We start from the raw sequence: 22968 nt of genomic DNA, 5'->3' as shown, positions 1-22968 counted from the left end.
AAGATTTTGCATTCATGTATAAATTTACGTCTACTCAAAGAAAAACAACTGATTTAGTTGTATGCTAAAACAGCATCACATCGTTCATGCCACAGAGAGCTGAGACCATGCTTCTGATCAGTTTCGTAAACGATATTAGAAATATGAGAATACCCGCAACTAACAATTTCATGCTCAACCAATTCATCCAATTCAAGTCCACCACATGGATCCATGTAATATGACCAATTCATGTCATGATCACTTGGTGATGAAGCCACAAGCTCCATCTCATCTACCCGTCCAAAGTCCATTGATGCCAAGCAATTTTGACTATCTTTTTGGTCCGAAAATAATTTCATAGACAAGTCTTGACCTTCTAGCATTTTTTCCCATGATTGATCTCTGCTTCTAGAGATTGAATCACTTTGTGTACTTGCTCGTCGTTGTACTCCTCACCATTTGATTCTTCCAAGAAGGACATGAGAAGGTCAGTGTCGATTTTTGAGATTTCGAATCCTCAGTTCTCAGCTAGCAAGGAAGCCATTTTGTGTATACGACATAGAAGAAACTAAGTCTAATTGGAAGAAGATAGCAGAAGAAATTAAGTAGGTAATTGAAGGACTTGAAAGTTTATAACAATGATTCAAAAACAAGAAGGTGAGGGCCCGTTATATAGACAAAGTCATAAGGCACATGCATGACCTAGACTGCAACTTCTGCTTGTCTGGTAGACCCTCTTGAGACTTGTGCTCATGTGCAATAATGTTTAAATAAATAAATAAAAATATACATGACGACATTATGTCAAGCAGATGCGGAACACATGAAATACAAGGTACATATATTTAAAACCTAATATAAGAGTTCCACCAGCAAAAGAGAGCTAGAGGAAGCATACATATATATATGTAAGCGACTCTCCCAGGTCAGCAAATTCTGGGGATAGTATGATTGATTTGTACAAAGCAATTAATAATTTTTAATTATCAGGTGTTCTGATTCGTTATCTTTCAAATTAAGTGACCATCTTCCTTGGTCGGTTAATTACATATAAATCTTCATTAGTAGGATCTTTAATTATACATTATAACTAGACATCAATTTTTTTTATTAAATTTAGTCTAACGACAACACAATCCCCTTCTTATTCATATAAGCAGGATTTGAAAACTTTAAATTTCTCATTTTCATGAGAAGAGATTGATTTTTTAGTCTCAACTAGATGGTACCCACAATTAAATTAAACATCAATTTGTTCTTATGGTTCTCGGTGATTACATAGTAACATGGTTTTGGTCCGAGCAACCAACCGACACATCGGAGCATATGTTGCCACCACAAATGTGTTGAGTAGAATTCGTGGGATTTCAAATCTCTGAAAGGATGGTGATGTAAATGCACCACAAGCATAGCCATGTGAAATGTCCTGTAAGTAGCAATAATCTTCATTAAAGTGGTGGCCGCACGTACGCTTGTATCTATTTTTATTAATGTTGAATTTACTTTATATATAATATAATCAAAACCCCAAGATTTAGTTAAATGATCCCAATTAAAGACATTCTTAATTTCACAAATACTCTCATAAACTTTTTTCTTCTTAATCTTATTATGAGGTAACTAAGAGACTTGATAATCTCACTCTTTTTTGCCTCTTTACTAATTGTGAACAAGTCAACTTTCAAAAACTACCCAAGATGAGAAGTAGAGAATCGTAATATATGAAGAAATCAAAGCCATCATAAAGAATGACACTTGAGAACTTGTTATTCTTCCCAAAGGTCATAGGATGATCGGTGTCAAATAGGTGTACAACATGAAGAGAAATGCCAAAGGAGAAATTGAAAGGCACAAAGCAGGGTGATAACTCTATGAAATGAAAGTTATCATGATACTCTTAAATTTAAATCAGTATTACTTAGAGAGTAAATGACATATTTTTATTGCATTTTAGTTACATTTTGCATGAGCATCTATTTTAGTTTAATTTTAATAAATTGAGTTGTTTTGGATTGTTTCATTCTTAAATTATGTGCATAATTGTAGGTGACCGAAAGCTTAAATTTTAGGGATGGAATGCTGCTGCAATAGATTTGCATAAATAATGAAAGAAGTTGGCTACAGAAGAATTAAAACAAGTCTAGATTAGTGAAGATGTTGTAGTCGTTGCTGTAGCAATCATGGGGCACTGACAGACTAGATTTCGCGCGCAATAACTAAAAGATTGCAGTCTGAAGTTTCCAAAAATGGAGGATCCGCGCCACACATTTTTGGTTGCCCTAATCCTTAGTTATAAGAGGAGCACGCATGAAAAGAAAATGAGAGAGTTGTCACCCAAGGAGAATCCTGAAAGAAAACAACGAGAAAATAAAAATTAAGAAAGAGATTGAAGGCTGTAACAGAGGACTTAAGGAGGAAGCAGAGGAGAAATCACAAAGACCAGGCAAAACTCAGTTCTTCTTCTTATTTTCTTGTTTTTTATTTATTTATGGGGATGTATTTGATGACTAAAACAATTTTATTCACTAATCTATTACAAATCATGAACTGAATTTGATTGTAATTGAGTGATAAATAATCTTAATGGATTTTTTACTAATATATGTATGTTGCTCTATATTTACTATAGCATTTTATCTTAATTTTCTCTTGTTGTAATTCCCTTTTTCGGCTGACCACCCATTTAATGGAAACTAACTAAGAAAGAGTCTAAAAAAGATCTGAATTACTGAATCAAATTAAGGCAATATTTGGTTTTAGATTGAGTTTCTCAAGTTGAGTAAACCTCAATTTGAATAGATGCTTGATAAAAAATTAATGAAGAACTAGACATAAGGATTCACCTGGTAGGGTAAGTGGAACTTAGAACACATAATGTTATATCTAATGTTAGTATAACAATTGGTCACTATTAAATTGCATTTAAATATAAGATATCCATCAGGCGATAGCTAAGGATGCATAAGGGATTATGCCTAGTGTTGTAGTAGTAGTTGTAGTAACAAAATTTTAATTAGAAGAACAGTCAATACCATTAAGTGAGTTTAATTATTCAACTACTATATTTCCATTGGTTACATCCTTGTGTTTGACGTGAGAATTTTCTTGATTGCATTTTTTGTTTAATTAGTTCATTAGTTTCATAAATTGTCTTATTTTAATTAGAACAAAACTGCACTGTTAAGATTGTTGTAGCAAATATGATAACATCAATCCTTATAAAGACGATCTGAATACTCATCAGTATATTACTTGTTGTGTACATTTGTACATTGACACCTATAGCAATAAAAATAATCCAAGGTTTTTTGTAAAGCAATATTTTGAATATGATGTAGTAAAGTAATTGTTCAGTTTATGTTCATTATTAAACCGATCAATCATACATGTATGCAGTAAAACGACGTGCCACACCGTTCACTTGAACGACACGACATATACTTTATTTTTATCAAAACGATTTGTCATACATACGATTTAGTAGAACAACGTGTCGTACACATGTTTATCAAACGACTTGCCATAAACATATGTATTTATCAATACAATGCATGGTAATTTATAGAACAACATGTCATTTTGTTATGTTTTCTAAAAACCAACGTGTCATATAAGCAAGTGGTTTATGAAAACAACTTTTCATACATTAATATCATTTATCTATAAAACGTATCATTCGTTGATGCTATATACTGTAACAACTTATCATATGTTGTATTGATCAAAATGACTTGTCGTACAGAGTATATAAAAATAACGTGTCATATATTTGTCAAACGGTGTTTCATGCATTTAATTTGTATAAAATGATTTTGTCATACACATGCAGTTTTACAAAAACGGTGTGTCACACATATATGATAGACATATATTCACGTATTTTGGGATCATGACCGAGATTTTCAAACATCCCAAATGCTATTCTGAACAACAAATCAAGTGAATTTTGATTCACAAATTCAAAAATTAAATCAAGATAAAGATTACCCTTACATTTGCAAAATTGCCTCTTTACAATCTCTTACACATGAAAAAAGAGTGGCTAGTCACTGTAACAATTAATAAAAATGTCAAAGGAGAGGTTGAAAAGCACAAGGCAAGACTTGCTGCACAAGATTATAGTTAAAAGATGGAATACACTACAATGAGATATTTGCTTCCATATAGCTCAAACTAGAAACTAAGACTAATCATTTCTTTGGTGGCTCAAAAGAAGTGGAAGATTTATTAAATGGATATAAAGTTTGCTTTTCTTAATGGAGTCATTGAAGAAGGCTACATTGACAACCTTTGGGCTTATATAATAAAGGGACGTGAAGACAAAGTCTTGATGTTGAAGAAAACAAGAGCATGGAATAGTAGGATCGACAAGTATTTTTCAAGAAAATAGCTTTATCAACGGTCTCTATGTGCACATACTATATATCAAAGTCAAAGATATAAAGACATTCTAATTGTATGCTTGTACGTGGATGATCTTATCTTTATTGAATGTAATCCAAGCTTGTTCAGAGAGTTCAAAGGAGTAATGGAAAAAGAATTTGAGATGACAAACGTTGAATTGATGGCATACTACTATTTGGGCATTAGCAGCAAGAGGATGGTATTCATCTCACAAGAAAGTTATACAAAAGATATATTCAAAAAGTTCAAAATGAACGAGTGTAAGCTAATAAACACACCAATGGAATGTAGAGTCAAGTTGTCAAAGCATAACAAAGGAGAAAGTGTTAACATTTTCACTACTTAACTTGCATAAGGCCTGACATTCTCTATATTGTTGGACTAGTTAGTCGCCATATGGGGACTCCGACTATCAATCATTTCAAAGTCGCAAAGAGAACACTTTACAATTTTAAAGGCACAATTAACTTTGGCTTGTTATACTCATTTTCTAATGACTATAAGCTTGTCAGATATTGTGATAATGACTTGGTAGAGACACATATTGTTAATAATATGCCCTAAAGGCCAATCGAATGGTGTTTGTTTGTTTAGGGAATTATTGTATTTGAATAGCATTTTGATATTTATAAAATGGCAAAGTTATCAACATTCATAAATTAATTTAATGAATATAGTCTAAGAAGTAAAATAGTTAAGGAATACATTCTCGAGTTTGTCGAGAATATGAAACGTACATCCTTTGTACTATACTTCTAAAATAGTTCCTAGTGGTGGATTTATGATTGGACATTATAAATTCCTACAAACACTAGTATGTGTTATGACTATTTATGGTATGTGATACTAAAATGGATGGTGAGTTTCATATCATTGATATGAGATGTTAAGTCAAACACATAGGTACTTGTTGAGAGAACAAGTTTACTGAACTTGACTAAATATAGTAAGCCATATGGTTTTGAGTGTTAATGGCTTATTATACATTGTGATAGACACTGTGTTTAGTAATGGTCTTTGGACCTGAGGCATAACAGATGTCTTATACATAGACATCTCTAATATGTGAAAGCATAATGATTGATTCCTAATCAAGGAAGAGATCTAGCAATAGCTGTCATGGTTGGCTATGTATAGAGACAAGTGTATGGCCAATATGGAATTCATCACTTTGTAATATACAAAAAGGATGTCCCTATGAGATAATATGAATTGGCCTGAGAAATCCTTGGCCAAGGTGAAATATGTTTGAAGGAGTTCAAATTATATTTTCATGCCAAGATTCATTTAGATTTATTTTGAGATAAACCATAACTGCTTAACATAATAAACCATAAGCCGTGCTTTTCTCTGGACATGGATGATGAAGAGACCAAGACATAGAGATACAATGGAATAGGTTCTATAGATCCAACAATTGTTATTTGGATAGTTGTGAAATACTGCTAGGTGTCACTCATGACTTGTAGAAACCTTAAGATTAATATTGGTAAAGCATATTAGCAATACATCTTAAGGTCATTAGAAAAGTTTTATTTGATGACTAAAAAGTTTAGCATAATTTAATGAATAAAGAGTTATCATTAAAATAGTTCTACTACCTTATAACAAAGACCCTAAAAGGTCACACACCAAATAGAAATGAAAAAAGAGTTACTAGAAAATGAGAAGTTAAATTTCCTAATTTTAGGAAAATCTATATTTATATTATAATTCATTAAGAATGAATGAATATATATATATATATCTTAAAAATGATTTAAGATAGAAATTTAGATGTTCCATAAATAGTTTAAGGAACAAAATAAATTTCATATATCATCAATTAAACATTATGTAATATCGAGCACGTAAAACGACCATTTTGGACATGTTCCGGTTCATATATGATTATGGACTTCCAAACCAATTTTGAGTTTAGAATTTTGGGCATTTATTGGATCTAATATGGATTAAGAGAAAGCATTAGAACATGTCACAAAAGATGCCGACATTTAACCATTTGATTTGATCAAAATGGGATTAATTAATTAAAGACAAAATTAATTAATTTAGCTATTTATTTATTTGATTAAATAAATTATTGAAGTGATAAGATCATATTTAATAAATAATGGCTTAGTGGATGGGTCTAGCACATGATAATGTTTGGTGCCATTATTGAAGATAATGGTGGCTTTATTTGGTTGAATGAATCATCATGAACTAGCATTCATGTTTCTTCATTATCTCTCTCATTTCTGAACGAAATTTCGTGATTCCAAATCCTATGAACTCCTAGAACATTTCTAAGTGTGGACTAACTAGAGGCATCACAATTGGGGTGCTTTAAGGACCTCAAATCGTGGCAAAACAGAAGCTGTTCGTGCAGAGGTTTATTTTCTGGACAGTGTTCGTAGCTTGCTGTTTTCAGTCATTTTCTCCTACTTCACGAGGTCATTTTTTAAACTACAAGTGAGGTAATTCAACGTCAATTTTTCCTCTTGATTTTCATTTTTGAATGAAGCCGATCCAAGGTTTCTAGAGCTTCCGCCATCCGTTTTAATTTTACTGCACAAAAGTTGCGTTTTTAGGAACCTCCTGGACAAATGTTGTCCTTCACATATGATCGAAAGAGCACAAATGGTTTCATATTCTTTATGGGAAACATTACTTTCACACGGATGTCGAAGAAGTAACCAACTATTGCACTCTCAACTTGTGAAGTTGAGTAGGTAGCTCCACTTCTTATATTCGCATATTCAATTTAGCTCATAAATTTGCTGAATGGGTTAAAGTTTCTGCAATAACTTACCAAGATTTTTATCGACAACAAACCAGCAATAGCTCTAGCAAAGAATCATGTCTTTCGTAATCGAAGCAAACAAATAAAGACTCTCTATCATTACATAAGGGAGTGCAATCAAGTCGAATATGTGAAAGATCAAGTTTAAGAGGTAGCGTTGAATATTAAACTTGATCCAAGTAGAGCGCAATTAGCCCAATTCCCAGAAGTTTCTAATGAACTTGTGTTAAAGATGTAGGTAAAATTTGTGGTGGCAAGATGGGAGTTTGGGTAGTTAAAAAGTACGGTAGTTTTGATAAGTTTAGTTCATATATAAATACTCCCTCTCCCTTTAGGTTAAAGTAAAAAGAGTGTGTAATAAGTGTTGAGTTTTATAAGTAAAGAAGTTATTTGACTGTTAAAATCCTCCAACATGTATCCACCCCAAACTTGGTGATTAGATCTAGGCAAGATGAAGTTGGTTGAAAGAGACAATCACATTTTGATCTAAGGCTTACGTGAATGCATTATTATCAGTGACGAAAGAACAACTGTTTTATTTATTTATTTTTCAGAATCAGAATCAAAACTTGCGTGAAGCGTACGGTCTAAGAAAGTATTATAACATATTCGATCAAAAGATAGCTTCGAATAAGTGACTACCATTACGCAGTTGCAGACGCACATTCAATGATTGTACGATTAAAATTAGGGAATCCGACTTGCAAGTTGCCTACTTATATATAATTAGGGACTCCCACTTGCATGGTGTGTTTATGTGTATGCGTGTGTTTGTTTTCAAACTCAAGAAAAACCCTACTATGATCGCGATCGAGCAACAAGTGAAGAATTCTTGGCGTAACTACGAATGATATGGTCGTCGCTGCTTACATGACGCTACAACTTGGAGCAGGGGCGGAGGGTGCTAAGGGCGATGGGGGGCCATGGCCCCCCACCAATAATTTTTTTTTGAAGTTTTAAATAAAAGTAAAAAAAAATATTAAATAAACATACAATGTTGGCCCCGGTAGAAATATTTTGCACATACTATTACTAACATAAGATAATTTTATAATAAATAAAAAGCCTTACAACTTACAAGAAAAGCCCAATAGGCAATAGAGCCCAATAGGTAATAGTGTTCTTTTTACGATTAATCAATTTGATCATCAATTGGTTAGCCAACTGTTGCGGCAAGAACAAATTGTTGCGGCAAAAACTCGTCACAAGTCGCACTTCACATGGAATTTAGGTGAGTTCAACACCTTCTTTTAAAATTTATTAAGGATAGAAAGCACTGATGAAGGAGATAGATGTTATGGTAGTCGGTAGTTCCGTAGTTGTCTTGTCTACGATCCTGATAGGCAGTTGAATGAAATACTGAAATTGTCAATTAAGGCGAATGTTGTTGCTGAGTTGCTTGACGATATTCCTGAAATTTAATCATTATCTAACATCTTTTAATTTGTATTTTATGCACTACTTTCAACAATTGAAGATGTTTTTCTATTAAATTAAAATCAAGCTTGTCTAGTTTCTTGGAGTTTAGTCAATCTCTGTTGCATTAATTTCTTTCTTTTTGCTTTTTTAGAAACCTGTATGCTATTATCAATGGCTCAAAGATCTAACCATCAATGATTATATTTGAATTTTTCCTGCACCAATGCTTGACACTTATTCTATAACTTAGCTTATTGACATTTGGTTTAGTTCACAAGTAATGACTAATGAGTTTGACCATGTCATTACTATTCAAGTCAGAAATCATTTGGACAATCTCTTTACAGAAAGCACTCCAGATTTTACTCAATTTCAGTTCAGTATACGGTATGTTCAATTTATTTTCTGCTTAATTTCTTTATGATTCAAATATCTATTGCTTTAGATTGTCAATTATTCTGTCCAATACGCTTCTCTTGATTAGTAACTCATTAACTTGCATCTCACAATTTCCTTGTTGATTGAATTCCAGGGGTAGGGAGGATATTGATGGGAAAATCATCTAAAATTGATCAATATTTCAAAAGGAAGACATTGGAAGAAAGTTCTAATCCACCAGTTTCTGAAAATTCACCAATTTCACATGTCAATTCTCCAAAAACCAACTTTCAAAATCTCCAAGAATTGAGTCAAGTAAAGTTGATACTCAACTTTTGGAGCGTGATCCAGGATTGCGCCACCAGATTTGGGATTATAATGTCAATCAACGAGATGAAATGCGAAGAGCATATATTATGTCAGGTCCATACCAACCAAGACTTCCAGAGTATCCAAAATCTGGATCAGAAAAGCATCCTCGTCGATTTCAATCTCTATGGTTTGATTCTTTCCCTTCTTGGTTAGCATATTCACCTACAAAAATGCAGCCTTTTGTCTACCATGTTATCTATTTAATGCACCATTTGCACAGCCTAAGCATACTGCTTTCACTATTAAAGGATTTAATTCTTGGAAGAAGGTTAGAGATGGAAAAAAATTGTACATTCCTTAATCATGTGGGAAAGGATCCTAACTCAACTCATAAAAAGGCTGAAAGATCATGTGAGGATTTGATGAGACAATCTCAGCATCTAGTGCAGGTACTTAATCGATACTCTTCCCAAGAAATTGTAAATAATAACTGTGATTAAAAACTACAATTGAAGCGATTAAATATCTTGCTTTTCAAGGTTTTGCTTTTAGAGGTCATGATGAAAGTGAAAAGTCATCAAACCGTGGAAATTTTATTCAATTACTTAAAGCATTTGGTTTCAACAATGAAAAGGTAGCAGAAGTGATACTAGATAAAGCACCAAAGTTTGCCTCATATACATCACCGGATATCCAAAAGGAAATTTTACATGTCTTTTCAATGAGAGTGAAAAAGACAATTCGTGAAGAAATAAGAGATGCCAAGTTTTGCTTAATTGTGGATGAATCACGTGATGAGTCAAAAAAAGAACAAATGGCAATAGTTTTAAGATTTGTTGACAATAATGGTTTTCTTCAAGAACGTTTTTTTTTTGTCTTGTTCATGTCTCAAACACTTCTGCAGCAACCTTGAAAGATGGAATATACTATGTATTGTCTCATCACAATTTGAATATTCAAAATATTCGTGGGCAAGGATACGATAGTGCAAGCAACATGCTGTCAAAGTTGGCTGCATTTAGAAGTGTTTGGCATGGCTGCATCTAGAAGGGTTTGACATTTGAAAGAAGAAAATGGTGCAGCCGGCCAAAGAAAATGGTGCCATCCAAATGGAGAAAAAGAAGAAGTTGGTAACTACATTTGAAATATATACATATATATATTAATTTAATAGCCATTTTTTGGCTATAAAAGGAAGAGCTCACTCATTCATTTGTATCCAATTCCATCGAGAGAGAAGCATTGCTTTCTTGAGTGTTGAGAGTTTTAAGAGTTTAATAAACTCTTGAGTGTCTAGTGAGTTAGAGAGTTTGGGTGTATTGGGGTTTTGAGAAGTGAGGTAAAATACTACAATACTTGTAACTCTTTTTCACTAGTAAAATATTTCTTTCTGTCTTCGCCCGTGGACGTAGGCTAAAAGCCGAACCACGTAATTTTCGGTGTCCTCTTTTGTGCTTATTCTTTATTTTTCTTCCAATTTTACTTTAGCTGCGTGTCTGCTTCACCCACCAATTTCCTAACAGTGGTATCAGAGCTATTGGTTGTATTTTTGGAGTCGGGTACTGTTCACGTAAGGGGTACTATTCACGTATACGGCATTGTACACGTATACGATACTATTCACGTATACAGTAATATTCACATATACGGTATTATTCACGTATACGATACTATTCACGTGAAACGGTGGAAGCAATCCAAGAATTTTGCGGTGCAAAGCAGGGAATAGTGGTGTGAGTAAAGCAACTGTGTGGTTTTGTACATGTCTAGGAAAGTTCTGTCACAAAGGCGATAAGAGCTTAAGGAGTCTGGGTTTTAAGTGGGACCATTGTGACCCCTCCAGTCTTTCCTGGGAACTTTCCTGGTGTGCATTCTCACACATACTCACAACTATTCAAGGTGGTATACTAGCTTGTGTGCAGTATTTATCAACAAAATGGCGGCCAAGTATGAAATTGAGAAATTTAACGGAAATAATTTTTCGTTGTGGAAAATGAAGATGAAAGTTGTATTGAGAAAAAATAATTGTTTGGCAGCAATTGGAGAAAGGCCATTGGAGATAACTGATTACAAATGGAACGAGGTAGACGGCAACGCCATTTCTGATCTACACTTGGCACTTGCAGATGGAGTATTATCCAGTGTGGTAGAGAAAAATATAGTGAAGGAAATATGGGATACTCTTACAAAATTGTACGAGACCAAGTCACTGCAAAACAAAATCTTCTTGAAGAGGAAACTCTATACTCTTCGAATGGCGGAATCTACAATGGTGACCGACCACATCAACACCTTGAAGACTCTATTTTCACAACTTACAACGTTGGGTCATAATATAGAGGAGAATGAACGTGCAGAGCTTCTACTTCAAAGTCTACCAGATTCGTATGATCAACTCATCATCAACCTGACAAACAACAATCCTGCGGACAGTCTAGTTTTCGATGATGTTGCAGCCTCCGTATTAAATGAGGAGAGCAGGCGAAAAAATAAGGAAAACAGACAAGCAAGTTCGCAACAAGCGGAGGCGCTATCGGTGACGAGAGGGAGATCAACAGAACGTGGCCCTAGTGGGAGTCACAATCATGGTAGATCAAAATCCAAAAGTAAGAAGAATGTTAAATGCTACAACTGTGGTAAGAAAGGGCACGTCAAGAAAAAGTGTTGGAGTAACCAGAAGAGAAGAGAGGGCAAAGAGCCTGAGTCATCAAATGCTCAGGGGTGTGTAGCAAGTACCTCAAATGATGGCGAAATTCTCTACAGCGAGGCAATAACTATTTCAGAAGGCAGAAAACGATTATCTGATGTCTGGCTTATAGACTCAGGAGCTACCTGGCACATGACCTCTCGGAGAGAATGGTTCCACACATATGAACCTATCTCAGGAGGATCTGTATATATGGGTAATGATCATGCCTTGGAGATCGCTGGTATTGGTACTATCAAAATAAAAATGTTTGATGCTACAATTCGTACAATTGGGGAGGTACGACATGTCAACGGCCTGAAGAAAAATCTATTATCTTTGGGACAAATGGATAGTCATGGGTACAAAACTGATGTACAAAATGGAATTATGAAGATCGTTAAAGGCGCGCTTGTATTGATGAAGGCAGAAAAGATCGGTGCTAATCTATTCATGCTTAAAGGAGAAATACTACAAGAGGCTGATGCGTGTGTCGCATCAACTGGAGAAGAGTTAACGATGATGTGGCATCTCAAACTTGGCCACATGTCGGAACAAGGTTTGAAGATTCTCTCTGAGCGAAAATTGCTTCTGGGGCTCAAATCGGTAAGTTTACCATTTTGCGAGCATTGTGTTACAAGTAAGCAGCATAGATTAAAATTCAGCAGATCTATTGCTAGAAGTAAATGCATTCTAGACTTGATTCATTCTGATGTTTGGGAATCACTGGATATATCTATGAGAGGTGCAAAGTACATGGTGACTTTCATTGATAATTATTCCAGAAGATGTTGGATGTATCCAATTAAGAAAAAGTCATATGTATTTCCAATGTTTAAAGAATACAAAGCGCGGGTGGAACTTGAATCTGGTAAAAAGATCAAGTGCTTGAGGACAGATAATGGTGGAGAGTATACAGACGGCGAGTTTCTTGCTTTCTATAAGCAAAAAGGTATTCAGAGGCAGTTCACGGTGGCATACACTCCTCAACAAAATGGAGTGGCGGAGCGGATGAACAGAACTCTTACAGAAAGAATAAGAGCTATGTTGAGGACTGCTGGTCTACCCAATTCATTATGGGCAGAAGCAGCCAAAACTGCCTGTTATATAGTAAATCGATCGCCATCTACAGCTATTGGACTGAAGACAGCGATGGAGATGTGGACTGGAAAGCCAGCTGATTACTCCTACCTACATGCATTTGGATGTCCTGTGTACGTGATGTACAATGCCCAAGAAAGAACAAAGCTGGATCCAAAATCTAGAAGATGTATCTTCTTGGGGTATGCTGAGGTAGTAAAGGGGTATCGTCTGTGGGACCCCACTGCCCACAAGATCATCATCAGCAGAGATGTTATCTTTGTAGAAGATCAACTGCAAAGAAAAGACGGAGATGATGGCACTGTAAAAGAAAAGTTAGAGACTGTGCCGGTATATGTCAAAAATAATCCAGAAGATTCAGATTCTTCTAAAGCAGCACCAAAGCACGAGGAACAAGAACCAGTCGAGTCCGAGGCTCCAGAAGTTCATCGGTCAACTCGTAAGAGACGACCACCAACGTGGCACTCGGAGTATGTCACAGAGATCAATGTTGCGTACTGTCTTCTAACAGAGGATGGAGATCCATCAACTTTCCATGAAGCTTTAGAAAGCTCAAATGTTGCTTTGTGGATGACAGCAATGCAGGAAGAAATTGAAGCTCTACACAAGAACAAGACATGGGAACTTGTACCACTACCACGTGGAAGAAAAGCCATTGGAAACAAATGGGTCTACAAGATCAAACGTGATGGCAATGACCAAGTGGAGCGGTATCGTGCGAGATTGGTGGTGAAAGGATATGCTCAGAAAGAAGGTATTGACTTCAACGAGATATTTTCTCCGGTAGTTCGACTCACAACAGTCAGAGTAGTCTTGGCGATGTGTGCTACATTTGACTTACATCTTGAGCAGTTAGATGTGAAAACTGCATTTCTTCATGGAGAACTTGAAGAAGAAATTTATATGCTCCAACCAGAAGGTTTTGCAGAAACAGGAAAGGAGAACTTGGTTTGCAAGTTGAACAAATCTTTATACGGTCTCAAACAGGCACCGAGGTGTTGGTATAAGAGATTTGATTCCTTCATTATGAGCCTTGGATACAACAGACTCAGTTCAGACCATTGTGCATATTACAAGAGGTTTGAAAATAATGATTTCATCCTTTTGCTGTTGTATGTGGATGACATGTTGGTAGCAGGTCCCAACAAAGATCGAATCCAAGAATTGAAGGCACAGTTGGCTAGGGAGTTTGAAATGAAGGACTTAGGACCAGCAAACAAGATTCTAGGGATGCAAATTCATCGAGACAGAAATAACAGGAAGATTTGGCTTTCACAGAAGAACTACTTGAAGAAAATCTTGCAGCGCTTCAACATGCAAGATTATAAGTCAATTTCTACCCCACTTCCTGTTAATTTCAAATTATCCTCAAGTATGTGTCCTAGCAATGAAGCAGAGAGGAATGAGATGTCTCGAGTACCGTATGCATCAGCAGTGGGAAGTTTAATGTTCGCTATGATATGTACAAGACCAGACATTGCACAAGCAGTGGGAGCAGTCAGTCGATACATGGCGAATCCTGGTGGAGAGCATTGGATAGCTGTGAAAAGGATTCTGAGATACATCAGAGGAACCTCAGATGTTGCATTATGTTATGGAGGATCAGAGTTTACTGTCAGGGGTTATGTGGATTCAGATTTTGCAGGAGATCTTGATAAAAGAAAATCCACTACTGGTTATGTGTTTACACTTGCGGGAGCAGCTGTAAGCTGGGTTTCGAAACTGCAGACCGTTGTGGCTTTATCTACAACAGAAGCAGAGTACATGGCAGTTACACAAGCTTGCAAGGAAGCTATTTGGATACAAAGGTTATTGGAGGAGCTCGGGCACGTACAAGAGAAAATATCTGTATTTTGTGACAGTCAGAGTGCCTTACACATTACAAGGAATCCAGCCTTTCATTCCAGGACAAAACACATAGGAGTCCAGTATCACTTCGTTCGTGAAGTAGTGGAAGATGGAAGTGTGGATTTACAGAAAATCCATACTAAAGAGAACCTAGCAGATGTTTTGACCAAGCCGATAAATACTGATAAGTTTGTCTGGAGTAGATCCTCTTGTGGCCTAGCAGAAACGTAGGCAACATGATTATGGCAAAGCAGAAAGGATGGTGTGGAGATTAATTGTTTTTCAATTTAATCTCCAAGTGGGAGAATGTCAAAGTTGGCTGCATCTAGAAGTGTTTGGCATGGCTGCATCTAGAAGGGTTTGACATTTGAAAGAAGAAAATGGTGCAGCCGGCCAAAGAAAATAGTGCCATCCAAATGGAGAAAAAGAAGAAGTTGGTAACTACATTTGAAATATATACATATATATATTAATTTAATAGCCATTTTTTGGCTATAAAAGGAAGAGCTCACTCATTCATTTGTATCCAATTCCATCGAGAGAGAAGCATTGCTTTCTTGAGTGTTGAGAGTTTTAAGAGTTTAATAAACTCTTGAGTGTCTAGTGAGTTAGAGAGTTTGGGTGTATTGGGGTTTTGGGAAGTGAGCTAAAATACTACAATACTTGTAACTCTTTTTCACTAGTAAAATATTTCCTTCTGTCTTCGCTCGTGGACGTAGGCTAAAAGTCGAACCACGTAATTTTCGGTGTCCTCTTTTGTGCTTATTCTTTATTTTTCTTCCAATTTTACTTTAGCTGCGTATCTGCTTCACCCACCAATTTCCTAACACATGCGAGGTGAATGGAAAGGCTTACAAGCTTTGATTTTAAAAGATTGTCCTTATGCTTATTACATTCATTGTTTAGCTCATCGACTACAGTTGGCTTTAGTTGCAGTATCTCATGAGGTTGTTCATGTTCATCATTTCTTTACTAAATTGACTTCTATTACGAATATTGTTGGGGCTTCTTGGAAGCGTCATGATGAACTCAAGTGTGCTCAGGCTGCTGATATTGAGTATATGATCTCCATTGATGAGCTTGAGAGTGGAAGAGGGCTTAATCAAGTTGGTACATTACCAAGGCCTGGAGATACTCGTTGGAGTTCTCACTTTAGATTAGTCTCTAACTTAATAAAAATGTTCAGTGCTACATGTCCAGTTTTACTTAATATCATTGAAGACGGGACAACTGCTTTTCAACGGGGAGATGCTGATGCTACATATGAGGTAATGACAACTTTTGAGTTTGTTTTTATCTTGCATATGATGAAAGAAATTATAGCAATTACTGATATACTTTGCCAAGCTTTGCAATCTAAGTCTCAAGATATTTTACATGCCATGCATATGGTTTCATCAACTAAAGTACTTATTCAGAAACTGAGAGATAATGGGTGGAATACTTTACTTGATCAAGTGAAAGTATTTTGTGAAACAAGAAATATAAATGTCCCATAAATGGATGCTCCTTATGTTGCAAGACAAGGTCGAGCCCGTCATCAAGAAGATACTTTTACTGTTGTTGACCATTACAGGGTAAATATATTTTATGCTGCTATAGATTGCCAATTACAAGAACTGAATAGTCGATTTAATGAACATGCAGTAGATTTGCTTATTCTTAGTTCAGCACTTGATCCCCGTGAATGTAGAAAGTCTTTTAGAATTGGTGGTATTTGTCAGTTGGTTAAGAGGTTTTATACAACAGACTTTACAAATGCTGAGAAAATAAATCTGAAAAATCAGCTTGAGCATTATGAGTATGGTGTAGTCCAACATACAGAGTTAAAAAAATTTATCAACCATTTGTGACTTGAGTCAATGGTTGGTCAGTACAAGGAAAGCAAAAACATTTCCTCTTATCTATAGAATAATTGTTCTTGTGCTAACTCTTCCAATGTCAACTGCAACTTCAGAACGGTCATTTTTAGCTATGAGTATAGTCAAGACAAGACTTCGCAACAAAATGGAGGATGAATTTCTTACAGACTCTTTGATTATGTACATTGAAAGGGAAATTGCTGAAAAAATAAGTATTGAATTAATAATCAATGAGTTTCGAGATATAAAAGAACGTCGAGTTCGTTTTTTATGTTGGGGATCTTGATTTTGATAGCGATTTTGTAGGGGAGGGGACTCTTTTGGTTTGTAATTGTTTTTCTTTTTATATTAAAATACAATCTTTTAATTAATTATTTACATTAAATAATTGCCTTATATTTTTTTTAATACTTTTATTTGTTATTTAATTTTATCCTTTAAGAATTTCAAAATGTATAGATTGGGCCCCATAGAGATCTGGCTTGAGCTCCGCCCCTGACTTGGAGTAGCTCCAAGTGTGCATGTACTATGTGTTTATAAACATACTAGATTCACAAACACATAGCATATAAATTAGTAAGAAATGAAAGGAGTACGTAATCATCCTGTTTGGCTTGAATTGTGTACTATGTGTTTATGAATCTAATATGTTTATACTAATTTTCTGCGCTTCCCATTTTAATTTCAATTCTGTAATTTTAATGTTTATGATTACATATTTCAGTTTAGTCATATTCCCCGTAATTTTGGTTAAGATGACCTGTATTTAACTTGCTTTTCCGAGGTAAGATTATTTTCGTCCTCCCATCTAAATTCTTTTTATTTTTCTTAAAATAAAGTTTTCCTTTTCTTAGGAGAGTAAAATTAATTTAAACCCTTAGAGGGAGAGATTTAGAGATATGGCAAGGCAATCTCTATCTGTTTGAAAGAATTAGTTACAAATGCATATAATTAATCTCTTGTGGAAGTGACCCGACACATGCAACTCAAGTGTCATCTAATGCATATTTCATTGCCTTTAACGATTGTTTCGTTTGTGCTCAGTTCGAAAAATTTTGGACCAATTGATTTCAGTTCGGTTCAGTTCTTACGAACAACAAAATCTTATAAGATAATGTCCATCCATGAAAAATATCCTTTGAGATTTAGGATATGTTTGAAATTATTTCATAATTTTAAAATGATTTTGAAAAGGTAAAAGTTAGTTTTAGTATTTTATAAATTTTAAAAAAATTATTTTTACCAAAATTACTCTATGTCTCTATTCTAGTGCAGATTATAAAAAGCAGGAAAATATTAACTTTTCAAAATCTAGTTTTTAGAATTAATTTCAAACATAGGCAAAACCTTATATATATGGAATTATTGATTATACCATATTGAGAGTATAAAAGTTTTTTTTTCTTTTTTTAATCTTTTAGATAAGATAATTGAGAGTATAAAAATTAAGGATATCAACTGCTTATTTCTTTGCTTTTCTTACATACATCCTACTTTTTGAAACCCAACACTCAACAAGATAGTTTACTAAAACAAACAGCTAACTGCTTTTTGTTGAACTGATTTTTCATTAGTACAGTAAAAACATATTATTTTATTAGCGCAATAGCAATTTCAAACTACCCCCGGGAAGCTAAGCCAATTTTATCATAGATATAGTTAAAAATTAAAATTACCTTTACTAACTTACTCTATCTAAATTTTATAAGCTATTACCAAATTTTTTTTCAGAATTTTTAAGGCGGCTAAATTTTAAAATCGTACCTTTCGAGAATCTAATTGTGTTGCTAACTGTTCAGCTAAGTTAGGGTGCGTTTGGGATTGAGGTGCTGTAGCTTTTAAGCTACAGCTGCTGTGAAAAAAAAGTTGTAATTATGAAACAAAAATTAATAATATATAGTAAATATAAAATTTAAATAATAATTTTGATAAAATTATTAAAGATATAATAAATTTTATATTATACAAGTGAAAAATCATAACAATATAGCTTAAAAGCTACAACAGCTAGTGTTTACCAAACACTTTAGTGCTGTAGCTTTTAAGCTACAGCTACCCAACTTCAATCCTAAACGCACCCTTGATTGGGTCTTTTTTGTGATTCTTGCACTTAGTGGGACACTCTACCTTTAAAGATTTTGCATTTACTTTCTCATGATGATAATGGGTTCCCAAATTATCATTGTACATAGTTGCCTCTTTTGGTCTTCTCACTTGGTTCTAGTTTCTTTTTTATCTGCTTGAGCTTTTAACATATTTTAAGGGTTAAGCTTTATTATGTCCCCAAATAATTGTAATTCCTTTCTTTTATTTTTTTTAATAAAGTGATTCATTCAGTTCCAAAAAAAAAATGTATAAACTTACATCTGCTCAAAGAAAAACAACTGACTTAGTTGTATAAATTTACATATGCTCAAAGAAAAACAACTGACTTAGTTGTATGCTAACACAGCATCACATGCTTCATGTCACAAAAAGCTAAAACCATGCTCCAGATGATCATATTCGGAAACAATATTGTAAATCTGAGAATACCTACTACTAACAATTTCATATTCAACCAAGTCATCCAAATCAAGTCCACCACATTCATCCATGTAATTAGACCAATTCATGTCATCACTTGGTGAGCAAGGCACCTGCTCCACCTCATCTGCCCATCCAAAGTCCATTGATTCCAAGCAGTTCTGACCATCTTCTTCTATATTGGAAAGTAATTCAAGCTCCACAGGCAAATCCCGACTTTCTAGCAGCATATATTGCCCATTAATCTCTCCTTCCAGAGATTGAATCCCTCTATTTACTTGTTCGTCGTTGTACTCTTCACCATTTGATTCTTCGAACAAGGACATCAGAAGGGCATCGACAACTTTTGAGATTTCGACTCCCCAATCTCAGCTACCAAGGAAGCCATTTTGTGGACGTAGGATATAGAAGAAACCAAGTCTTATTTGAAGAAGAAAGCAAAAGAAATTAAGTAGGTAATGGGATTGAAAGTTCATCACAGTGATTCAAGAACAAGAAATGAGAGGCTGTTATATAGGCAAATCATGGGGCACATGTGTGACCAAGAGTGCTACTTCAGCTATTGTAGTAGACCCTTCTGAGACGTACTCACGTGCGCCGAATGCTTAGATAAATCGATTATATATATATATATATATATAACACACAAAATACAAGTTACATTTATTTAAAACATATCATAAGATTTCTACCAGCAAAAGAGAGCTATAGGAAGCATAGAAATGACGCTTCCAGGTTGGCAAAATCTGGGGTTAGTGTGATTCATTTGTGCAAAGCAATTAATAATTTTCATTTTGTGTTCTGATTAATTATCTTTCAAATTAGTGATCATCTTCCTTGATTGGTTAATTATACAATAATCTTCATTAATGAGATCTTTGATTATAAAAATAATTAAACATTAATTTTTATATTATTTTCTAGCCTGAAAAAATCCAATTTGCCCAGGGGCGGAGCACGGAGTAAATCTCTATGGGGAGCAAGTTCAAACTTCAAGTATTAATAGAGAATTTATTTTAGATTTTTTTTTTTTCATTTATAGTTGTAGGGTAGTCTACATGAATTTGGAAATTTCGCTTGTAATTATAGTAATTTTGATTTGGGGATTTTGATTGATAGTGGACACTACCGTTATAAATAAAAAATAATTAACAAAACAAAAATCAAAGAGTTGGATCCAAACTTTATCAAACTTTTCAAAAGTTTTTTGCTATTTTTTTCTGAATGAAAAAGCAATTAACAAAAATAAAGATTGGACCACTTTGACTTTATTTCACAAAAGATGAAATTATATTTTCATCCTATATACAAATTTTACAAATTAATTGTGCAGGGTCCAAATTAATATTTTTATACTTAATTTTTAATATTACCTTTAAAAAAATTTTAATTTTTTAAAGCTCGCAGGTGCCATACTCCCTCTAATCTTAAGCACCCTCTGCCCTTGAATTCTCCCTATCCGTGCAGACATCTTATTTCTAATATAAAAGATCTTACTATCTCAACTAGATGGTACGCACAAATAAATTAAATATCGATTTGTTCATGTGGTTCATACAGATTACATAACATCAGGGTTTTGGTCTGAGCAACTAACCGGCACATCGGAGCACATCCTGATCCCGCAAATGTGTTGATGGGAATTGTGGGATTTAAAAATCTCTAAAAGGATGGTGATGAGAGTGACCTACAAGCATAGCCATGTGAAGTGCTCGTGAAAAGCAAAAATCTTTGTTAAGTGTGTTGGATCATAAAGCTCAACCTCGGGTGCTTTGGATGCTTTCAATTTGACGTTATTAGATTGTGGTTTAGAGGATGCTGGTTTTATTGGAAGTCCTTATACTTGGACTAATGGATATACATGGAGGCACCTACATAAGGTGGTATATAACTTAAAATAGTCTAGATTATTTTTTATTTTTAGCGCCTCTCTCGAAACCACACTGTCTCTGACTATTCTTCGTTGTTCTGTTTTTGCGACTGGGATTTAGCTAGAAGACCATCTAGGTTCAAGTCTCTTCATGATTGGCTTAAGCATCCTGGGTTCTTGGATGTCGTTAGACAATCTTAGACTATTTCGATGACAGGTTATCGAATGGGCTTTTCAGCAGAAGCTAGTTTGACTAAAACTCTACTTAAAAACTTGGAATAAGGAAGATTTTGGTAATATTTTTCAGTAGGTTAAAGAGGCCGAGGAGAAGGTAGCTTGAAGGGAAAGACAATATGATTTGTCTAGATCCACTGCAGATAGGGTTGCCTTTTCAAAGGTTAGGACTCGACTGCAGCATGTTCTTTTGTGCGAGGAGATTTTTATGAAGCAATAGTCTAGTGTTCAGTGGCTTCAAGAAGGGGATGCCAATACCCAATTTTTTTATGCGATGATTAAAAAGAAGAGAAAGATGTTCCATGTTCATTAAATTTAGGATGCTTCTTTAATGTGGCTATTCGAGCCTTCTGCTATTGCTGACTCTGCCGTTGAGTTCCACTCATGGCTTCTAGCCGATGCAATAACCAAATTCAGATGACAGATTTTGATTTCGTTCTTACTTTGGTTAGAGATGAGGATGACACAGATTTATGGAGGGTGCCACATGTAAAGGAGGTTCGTCATATGGTTTTTTCTATTGACCTCAATGGAGCTCTTAGGCCCAATGATTTTTTAGGTAAATTTTATCAAGCATGCTGGGATCATTGGAGTTGATGTGTATAATGCAGTTTTGGATTATTTCAGTGCGTTTTTGCTATGCCTAAAGCCTTACAGAGTACTGTATTGGTTTTTATACCTAAAAAGGACTCTCTCCTTCTACTTGGTAGGATTTTCTGTCTATTAGTCTGGGTAATGTCAATAATAAGGTGCTAACTAAACTATTGGTTTTTGTTGAAAAGTCAAAGACTTTTGGTGAGTTTATTCAAATTAGTTGAAAAATAAAAGGTAAGCCACGTGCATAATTAAAAAAATTGGCTAAAGTTGGCACCGACCCTTGACAATTTGAAAGGAGCTCAAGACTTTTTCTTTCAAAATGGCAAGCATGAATGGCAAGGCTCAACTATAAATAGAGGAGCGATCATTCATTCTAAGCATCCCTAAATTTGTTAAGTTTATAAGTTTCTAAGCTTTTGAGAGTTCTGAGAGTGTGAGCAATTGGAGAGTGTGTGTGAGAGTACTGGATGTATTTAGGCTTTTAATAATACAATTATTTTTCTCTTACTCCCGTGGACGTAGGCATATTGTTGAACCACTTAATTCTTGTGTCCTTTATTTTTCTGTGATTATTTGGTGCGCTTGATTACGCATTCTGCGCACAACAAGTGGTATTAAAGCTAACGGTTTATACTTGGGGAGATACGATATTGTTCACGTATACGGTACTATCCACATACGGTACTGTTCATGAATACGGTAAAGACGGTCATTTGTACTTGGGAGACAGTCTATTGTAAGTAGTATGTATTTTTGCATGTCTAGAAAAGTTCTGTCAACAAGGCGATAAGAGTCTAAGGATTCTGGTCTTTAATTAGGACCAAGTTCCCGTCCAGTTTCCTAGGAATTTTCCTGGTACATTTATTCACGTGAAATTAACATCATAGAGGCTGTTTTTTAGTGGAAATAGTTCGTTAAGAAAATGGTAGAATGTGAAACTTCCATAATTGGGGAGAGATCTACA

Source organism: Citrus sinensis, chromosome 3 (assembly GCF_022201045.2).
Source record: "Citrus sinensis cultivar Valencia sweet orange chromosome 3, DVS_A1.0, whole genome shotgun sequence".
NCBI classification, from domain to species: Eukaryota; Viridiplantae; Streptophyta; class Magnoliopsida; order Sapindales; family Rutaceae; genus Citrus; species Citrus sinensis.
Note: the sequence above shows the minus strand (reverse complement) of the source record.